We start from the raw sequence: 9,857 nt of genomic DNA, 5'->3' as shown, positions 1-9,857 counted from the left end.
TGGTGGAAGAACTCTTTCATCATCATTTTCATCAGCTCTTGTGACTCGAAACATGGTGATGTCTTTTGTTCTTGTGTGGATTCAGTTTGAGCTTGGTCAGCTTGGAATCTTTGCGAGTTCCTTCGTTGATTCCTCAGACTGGTTGCTCCAGGGTGTGTTTGTCATTTTTCCTTGGAGGTTCCGTTGGATTCCCACAAGCCTTTTCCTCTTGAGTTTCCAAATGAGTTTGGCTGATTTCACGATCTGTCCCATTGATTCTCACAAGGTCTGGATTGGTCCCAAGATTTTTCCCAGTGACGTCCAGGTGAGTGTTATTGTCCACGCGGTCCATCCCAGCGGTTGTTCCTCTGTTTAGGCACTACAAGATCAAAACAGAGTGTGAATGCTAAAATAGTTTTGGGTCAGCATATGTTTTGCTGAAAAGGGCGTTGTCTCTGAAGTCGGCCTTTGCCTTTTCCAGGAGCTGTTCGGCATATTGTAGATTGCTGAAGAGAACAGCATAGTCAGCCTTGCCTCGTTCCATTTCTTGGGTAGCAGCTGCTAGGGTCTCTTTTAGCCTAGTGATCTCCTCCTCGGCGCCTTGTTCCACTTCATCAGGCCCTTCCTGTCATTCCTGAGCCTCCAGTTCTAGCTGCTCGATGCGTCGTTGTGCGCGTGTTAGCTCCTGCTGGAGATGGGCGGCGTGCCTGTCGCTCAGCTTGAGGGTGGCGATGAGTGTGTGGCTTAAGGAGCCGGTGATCTTTGCTAATTCTTTGTTACTGTAGCTCTGACTTGGGTCTTGTTTCATGAGGTTTGCTATGTTGTCATCCAGCTGGTCCTGTGTCTGATGCCTCAGTGTTTCGGCAGGCTCTCTGTTGCGACACTTAGCCAGGTATCGAGGTCTTCCCAGTGGCCAACAGAGTCTGTTGTGCGAGACATGTTTTGGCATGGTGAGGGAGATCTTAGAACCTAGACTGACACAGACCTTGAAGAAGAGGAAACAAAACAGAACAAACAAGGCAAAACAGGGGTGTAAGTGTGCAATGTCACATGTGGTTTAACAGTGAGTGTGTAAGGGACAGGTAAGTGTAGTTCTCGGTGACTGTGATTCTCTGGAGGGCGTGCTCTAGGGCTGTACGATTAATCGAAATCGAATCGAAATCGCGATTTGAGATGTCGCAATTTCCTAATCGCAAAGCCTGCGATATGGACGCGATATTACCAGCCTTGAGTTGCAGTCTTACTAACCAATAGAATGAGCGCACCTCCGTTCTCCCCAATCAGCACTGCTCTAGCCAACTGCGTAATCCCCCACCATTAAAAAAAAAAAAACGGAAAGCGGGAGAGAGACAGAGTGGGATTATGGCGTCTACTGGGTCAGATCGATAGTTAGGCAAATTAAAACTAAAGAAAACCGTATGCAACTTAAGCTTCGAAATGACAGACAACTAACAAAAAAGGTAATTCCCAAGAGCTGCGTAACAGCGCATATCAAAAGCTCCCTTATCGGTTCTGTTTTCAGTACTGGACAATAAAAGATACATTCTTAGATGTTTTTGTTAGTATGTGTACGTTATTTTACACATTTTATCTCCCCAACAGATTAATTTGAAATAAGTTTATAATGCATGTTCGCTATTCCCAATTCAGAAGAGAGTACACACAGCCTGTGTCTGTGACTGCTTCTCATACTCGCTCCTCTCTGCCCCACGCGGCGCGAATCCCGCGTCACGGACGAGCCGTTCACGCTTGCCGCACTCACGCAGCCTGTCTCGTAATGCTCGGCTCCGCACCGCACGTCTCCACGAGCGCATCTGGCAGTATGGACGAGGCTTGACACACGCGCGCAACCGGTGTCGACTCGCGCCTGGCTCCGCGTTTAAAACGAATGTAAACTCAGTCTAACTGCTTGCTAATTTCACTCGGATGAAATGAAACCTTCAGCACATTTTCCACTTGTTCTTAAAATCCCAAATACTTAAAATGAATAAATCAGCCTATGTAACATATGTAATACTTTAATAATTGACTTAAGAAATACAGTTCTTTATTTATAAAAAATAAACTAATATTTTCTGTGAAATTCAGTAATTAAGTTAATTCTGTAAAAGTAGTTATACCATTATAATCTTGACTGCTGAAAAAAACCCCGAACAATAGAACCCCTCCCAAAACACAATAAAAATGTAATGGATTTCAGGGTTATAATGGGAATTGTATTGGTTTTAATGTAAACTATAATGGTGTCTATTTGATGGATTCTATTGGCGGGATGTAATCTGGCAGATTGCAACCAATAGAACAACAGTAATTCCTATTGGAATAATGCCCAAAACAAAAAGGAATTTTGTAATGGTTTAATGGAAACTATAAGAATTTCTGTGATGGTTTCTATTGTTTTTTTCAGCAGGGTAATGATACCCATACTGTGCTGCACATTATTGGCAATATTGAGCTGAAGCTTGACTTTGCAAATTTAAAATCACAAATCAAATCGCAATCGCAATATCTGTCAAAAAAAATCACTATTTGATATTTTCCCCCAAATCGCACAGCCCTAGCGTGCTCCTAATTTGTAGTCTCTGTGGGGAAAATTGGTAAGCACACAGGTAGCACAGCTAGAGAACGGAGGGATGTAAGAAAAAGAGCAGGTAACAGGATACCAATTGGCTGCTTCCAATTTTCCTGTAAGAGAATTTTTTTTTTCTTTTGTAAGAAAAGAGAGTTAATGGTAAGATGAGAGGGAAGGATAAAACAACAAATACCCTGTTCTGGTAGCAGAATGAGTATAATTGAATTTTCTTCTCTTTTTCCTTTTGGTTAAGTTTGGTTTAGAAGGTGGTTCTAAACCGGTGTTTGGAAATGGGTATTTCCAGGACTAGTGTTGCTTTCGTCAACGAAAATTATGACTAAATATAGTCGTCAACGAACCTTTATCACCTGACGAAAACGAGACGAGACGAAAATGCTGGTCATGTGACGATGACGATAATTAAATGTACAATGCAATATCGTTGACGAATAACAATGAGACGAAACGTAGCTTACAAAATAAAAACTATGCTAAAATGTCTCTTCATTTTCGTTGACCAAAACGAGACGAAACGAAATGTTATAACGTTATTTCGTCTCGTTATTATTATTATTTTGCAGTATTTCTGTTTCCTGTGTCTCACTTCAGGGGCGCAGACGCAGGCGACGTCACTTCCTCAAGCCCCACTCGCGCCTCGCGGAATTATTTAGACCAGTGTTTCCCAACCGGGGTCTGTCGAGAGCAGGGGTGCAGTGTAAAAAATCCTTTTTTTATACTTTTAAATTGCTAAAATGTTCAAAAAAGCAGCTATTATATAATATCCATTTCTAATGCCGCCAGTAATTAGAGATGCACAGAAATTCCGGCTGCCGAAAATGAGTTCACCGCTCAGGATTCACTTGTGTGTGTGCATAGACTGTGTGGTATTATCCCGCTCTGTCTGTGCGTTATCCCACTCTATGCGCGTGTGTGCTCCATTCATATACCGTTCAGCAAAGTCCACTCAAAAATCGAGCTGACAGGAAACATCGATGTAGTACAGTATTGTTTCTGTCTGCAATAGCCCTACTGTGTTGTAACAAGGTGTGGTAAATGGGCAACTCTGGTAACACTGCCCTCTCATTCACTGATCTGCTAACCGTTATGCTCATGTTTCCTGATAATAATAGCGTTCTAAGATTAAACATTATTTGGATAATTGGTGAAATGTCAGTTTCACACAAAGACTAGACTAAAACTAAAATTAAAACAGGCCGCCAAAAACAACACTAGTGGCGTTATGCAAATCTTCCCACATCGTGACGTAGACATAGAATGAACCGTTTTAGGTAGGCATGGTTGACTCTTAACTTCTATAAAGAATATCTCTTTGGATTTGAGACTTTAGTCTTTACAACTTTACAGATCTTCTTTATGCACCAAGAGCTTGTAACACTCCAAAGAGTAGCGAATCGATGCGTTTTTGTAAGAAAAATATCCATATTCAAAACTTAATAATCACTTTAATGTAGCTTGTGACAACAGTTGTACACGGAAGCAGCTTTGGGCAGATGATGTTGGCTTTGTGCATGTGCCACTCAGAAGTGACGAACGCAGAAGCGAAGGGGAGAGATCAAAACAAAAAGTGGTCACTTATTAGAAGTACAAAACAAGGATTTGTAAAGAAGAATGTTGGAGGATTTCGATATAAGCCAAGAGCAGACTGGTTTTCCTTTGCTAAAGTAAGGAAACTTTGCTTCCTTTGCTCCTGTTAACAAAGAATGGTTTTCATGAGACACAACAGCGCATGCACAACGCTGAACTCATACGTCATCAGCCCAGAGCTGCTTCCATGTACAACTGTTGGCACAAGGTACATTAAAGTGATTACGTTTTGAATATGGATATTTTTCTTACAAAAACACATCGATTCGCTAGCCTACAGGAGGCCTTTGTTCACCCCCCGGAGCTGTGTGAGACTTTTTTTTATGGATGGGTGCTTTTTATTTCACTTCTTTTGGACTGATGCATGCAACACCCGCTGAGTGGCATTAAACAGCTTGAACGATCAAAGACAATTAATATAACTGGATTGACTGGATTCATCTGAAAGAAGAAAGTCATATACACCTAGGATGACTTGAGGGTGAGTAATTTATGGGCTAATTTTCATTTTTGGGTGAACTAACCCTTTAAAGGATCATGAAACCCCCTGTTTCAGCACTGGTTAGTTCTCACTACAGTTTTAAAAAATGTTAAAAAAGTGGGTGTGGTGCGCAGCGGAGTGGAGGGGGAAGAGGGGAGACAGAAAAGACACACAGCTTCGGGTTCAGACAGTTTCATTTCACTCCCATCGAGTTAAAAACACAAATAAATGAACAGCCATTTGCACTCTGCATTGAAGACATATTAGGCTTGTTCTGCTGTATTAAGCATTTTGACGACTTGTGTCACAGAGCTGTAAAAACAGTTACACTCACTAAGTGAAGGAATCGCGTTTGTGCAGAACACTTATTACAAAGCAAAAACAAACACTCTCCTCCGATCCATGAATGTTTCTCTCAGTTAATGTACCTGATGTCATCTCACTGTCTGAAGTGTCTGTCATAGCAAATCAACACATGCTGTTGTGAATAATTAAGCGAAGCGTCTTCTCATAGAACACGCAGTCTCATGAATAATTTAATAGACACCGACGCGTCATCGATGTCCTATAGTCCATTACCACGTCACAAATTGTGACGTCAACACGATGTAGATTTTAAACCCAGAAGTTGAAAATAGGGTGAAAAAGCTTAAAATTAACCAGTTTTCTTCAATAGTTAAAATTACCAGATGCTAACATTGTCTTCTATAATGTGCAACACAAACACCTCTGCTAAAATCTCAGGAAAAAGTAGTCTGGGGTTTCATGACCATTTAAGACGTTATAACAAGCGCAACAACAATCTCTCTGTAAATATTTTGATGTTTATAAAATATTCTCATTTTGTGGTTGAAGAAAAAGTTGCCCTTCTATTGTGATTGTAGTATAACCAATACATTTTGGGTTGATTTAATTTTTTAAAATTTTTAACCCTACTAATATGACCCCCAGTTTAATCCTTAAATATACAATTTTTTTATTACGAAAACCCAAAATCGTTGTCTCTCAAATATGTTGTTACTTTATTTTATGTGCAACATAATCACCTTCACGGACTTTTTCATTAACTGTTCCCTCCTGGTGGAATGACCTGCCCAAATCAATCCGAGCAGCTGAGTCTTCAAGAAACGACTAAAAACACATCTGTTCCACCTTTATTTGACCCTCTAACTCTGACACTTTCTATTCTATTTTAATTCTACTTTATATATACATTTATCTTCTTTTTTATTTTTATTTAAAATACAAACAAAAAACAAACACTAGCTTTCTATTCTATCTACTTATTTTCTTTGTGTGTGTGTATATATATATGTGTGTGTATAATATATATACAGTGGGGAAAAAAAGTATTTAGTCAGCCACCAGTTGTGCAAGTTCTCCCACTTAAAAAGACTAAATACTTTTTTGCCCCACTGTATATATATTGTAACGAATCAGCTCATGGGAAATATGAATAATTAATCAGTGTTTGAAAGCATGGTAATTTGCATATGAAACTTGGATAAAAATTACTAAAGACTCGTAGAACACTAATATGTTGCGTAGGTGTAAACATACAATATACACTCTCAATTAGATAATCCGAATACGAATTCATAGATACTAAACATGGTAGGATTATATATACGTAAGCTGACAGGAGTGTGTTTCGATTATAAGCCTGCATAACAGTATACAATTTCAAAGACAAAATACACGATGACAATAATATACCCAATGACCTGAAGGATCATGTGTGTTCATTCAAAGAAAGGTTTTCCTATTAATTAATTAGCAAAGAAAAGTCTTTCCCTTATGGATTTTCCTTATGGGCAAGGAAGCGATTTTCTTCACGTAAATTCCAGGAGGTCGTAAATGTATTGGGTGTCAGGGTTGCCATGGAACCAGGGGCCTGTTCGGCTTCCTGGAGTGTTACAGAGTATTTGTTAAATCTGGCTAACAATATATATATTGTGTGTTTGAGTGGTCCAGACGCTACAATATATATACACACACCTTGCTACGTGTACTGCATTAGGCTAACCGAGACTTGTCATTTGCACATATATTGTTGTTCTTTTGTTAGTTTTGACTGCTTTTATTGTCCTCATTTGTAAGTCGCTTTGGATAAAAGTGTCTGCTAAATGACTAAATAGATCAAATAAAATAAAAAATGTGCAAAATTTTTCATCCACAAGCAAAAAAATCTCCTTTGTTTTCCTCTTTTTCTTGTTGAATTTAACTCTCTTGTTTCATCCCTTCGGCTTATAAACAACAACAACAAATGCAATATTTTGATGCATTGATTAAATGAATATAATGATTATTAAAATATATTTAACCTTTTTTCTGTGTATATCTCATACTATGATGTATGCAAACCCATTATATTTATGTTTTCTGCTTTTTGTCATTATTATTGTTCATTGTTAAAGATACAATCATCTTTCCCTGAGCTTGTATGTAATTATAAATTCTGCAGTAATAATAAAAAAAAAGAACATGAGGCACTGGTGCACTGAAATCTCATAGCATCAGTAACTCCACAACCCTACCTAGTACGGTTTTCCTCAGCGTTTGCAATATTTGTAATATCTGCTCAAAGGAGACATTGATCAGCTGCTAGAAGATCTTACATTTGGAGAATACTGTTAATTTTACACTCGAAAAATGTAAGTATTACTACTTAAAAATTAAGATTACCCCAGAACGCACTGCTAGCCCATCCCAAAACTTATCCAATAATTCATTAAATATATATATATAGTAAAACAAGCAAAATGTAATTTGTTTTGTCATATGCCATAGCGATGCATGACTACACACTAGACCAGTGATCCTCAAATCTGGCTCGCAAGATCCACTTTCCTGCAGAGTTTAGCTCTACCCTGATCAAACACACCTGAGTTTGCTAATCAATGTCTTCAGGATCATTAGAAAATCACAGGTAGGTTTGTTTGATTATAGGGTTGGAGCTAAACTCTGCAGGAAAGTGGATCTCACGAGCCAGATTTGAGGATCACTGCACTAGACAAATGCAGCCAAGGTGAATACATCTCAATTTTCAGTCAAGTAATGAATTAATGCACAATTTAATGAAACAATTCTATTTTATTTACTATTCTATTTTTATTTATTTAAAAGTAATCATGACAACAAATAAATACAAGTCATCGACACATGAAACAAAGCTATATTCAAACACATTGTTCTAACAAACATGTATTTACAGGCAGTGAATCCACATCCTACTGCATCTCAACACAGCTGTGCCATTTCTGCAGCTTTATTCTGATGAAGCATCAGACCACCGTGTCCCACCTTCACCTGTCTCTGCTGCCCATCACCTCCCTCATTGCTGCAGTCAGACTGAATCTGATCATGGATGGGAAAGGGACATCGAGGCTGTCCTTGCCTGATTGCAGAGAGAGGATGAGGAAGACCATGACGACGCCCCTGAACCACACAATCTTGAACAAGAGCAGGAGAACATGTGCGGGACAATCTGGCTATCGCTGTGTCTGCTCCAAACATTTTTGTGCTGCTCTCCATGAGCACGACTATCTGCAAATCATTTAACATCAGCATTTCCTTTCATATGTTTACAATTACATGCAATTTACAATACAATTTTTGTCATAGCTTCATTACTTTTGTGGTGTAGTGGGCAAAACCACTGAACTAGTAAGCAGAAGATTGCTGGTTCGATCTCTGCAGTAGTCACCAGTAGTGTGTCCTTCAGTAAGGCTCTTTACTCCAGGTTGCTCCAGGGGGATTGAGGTCCCTGTAATAAGAGTACTGTAAGTCACTTCGGATAAAAGTGTCTGACAAATGAATAAATGTAAATGTGATTTTTGTAAATCCTTTGTGTCTTAGGCACAAACGCTCAATAAAGCTGCTTATTTCTTAACGTTTATTTCTTCAAGGCATTACTATAATATAAATGCAAGCATATATTTTCATATTTCTATTTGGGGGGGTTTAAAGGGTTAGTTCATCCAAAAATATAAATTCAGTCATTATTTACTCGCCTCCACACTATTCAATCCTTGCTTTTTTTTTTTTTTTTTTCTGAACACAAAAGTTGATTTTAGTTAAGTTTGTCATGCTGGTTTCTGTTCATACAATATCAGTCAATGGAGCCTGATTTCCAGAAGCTTCATGACTTTATTTGATGATGCTTTTGAAGCTTCTGAAACTCGGGCTCCATTGACTGATGTTGTATGAACCGAAACCAGCAGGTCAAACTTGACCAAACTCACATCCTCAGCATCTTTTGGTCTTTCTCTAGATCAGGGGTGTCCAAACTCTGTCCTGGAGGGCCGATGTCCTGTAGAGTTTTGCTCCAACTTGCCTCAACACACCTGCCTGGAAGTTTCTAGTATGCCTAGTAAGACCTTGATTAGCTGGTTTCGGTGTGTTTGATTAGGGTTGAAGCTAAACTCTGCAGGACACTGGCCCTCCAGGACCGAGTTTGGGCACCCCTGCTCTAGATGTTCTCGCTGACTCTGGGCTCACTGAGGATGAAGAGGCCACAGCAACACTCTACTCTTATTAAGAGTAGAGTGTCCAATTCTCAATCGAGATATCACTGTATCATCCCTTCTATTACCATAAGCAGTTCTTACATGTCCTACTTGTTTATTTATATCATACAAATGTCGCCCTTTGTTACCTTTATCCCATCTCTCTTGCCAAGATGAGGGAGTAAGGGCAGGTGGAGTGATGGGAGTGTCTCATCCATGGCACTGGACCATTTACAGGATGCTGCTGTGGACTTCTCCATCCTCACTGCTCACACCAGTCTGCAGACATTTCAGATCCTGCAAAAATTTACAAACACAATACAAAAGCAGTCATTTTAACAGCACAATGTCATTTGATTTCTGTATTAGAAGTAACAGAATGATCTTACTTTATATTTTTGTTTCAGGTTTTCCCTTTTTTTCACAAATGAAAAGTCACATTGCCTTGCAGGTCCTGCTCCACCACAAAAGCCCTACAGCAAATGCACAGAAATCAAGAATCAGAAAAGTGCTGTGATAACTGTTTAAAATTACAGTAATTAAAATAAACTACAACTTAAGATTTAAAAGATGTTTTATTATTTTCTGTAGTATACTTTCTCAAAGCCTTTGATGGCAGCATTCCGCTTTCTGGTGAAGAGGGCTTCATTAGCCGCTCTCGTCTCCACCGGATAAGCAGACGTGTGTCTCATCTGTCCCTGTAACATCCAGA

The 9,857-nt window shown here is 39.2% G+C and overlaps 1 long non-coding RNA gene across 1 annotated transcript; it reads right to left on the bottom strand.

Moving 5' to 3' along the window:
* Window positions 1-7,798: 7,798 nt before the first annotated feature.
* Window positions 7,799-9,597, bottom strand: LOC107568857 (uncharacterized). Its single transcript, XR_001606818.1, has 4 exons — window positions 9,585-9,597; window positions 9,295-9,442; window positions 8,271-8,403; window positions 7,799-8,183 (listed from the first exon to the last, which is right to left on the bottom strand). It is a non-coding gene; the product is annotated as an uncharacterized lncRNA (long non-coding RNA).
* Between the last annotated feature and the right edge of the window lie 260 nt (window positions 9,598-9,857).

The sequence above is a fragment of the Sinocyclocheilus grahami genome, unplaced genomic scaffold, assembly GCF_001515645.1.
Source record: "Sinocyclocheilus grahami isolate Dianchi unplaced genomic scaffold, SAMN03320097.WGS_v1.1 scaffold1287.1, whole genome shotgun sequence".
In the NCBI taxonomy this organism is placed as follows: domain Eukaryota; kingdom Metazoa; phylum Chordata; class Actinopteri; order Cypriniformes; family Cyprinidae; genus Sinocyclocheilus; species Sinocyclocheilus grahami.
The sequence above is the reverse complement of the archived record's forward strand: the minus strand, read 5'-3'. Positions and strand labels throughout refer to the sequence as shown.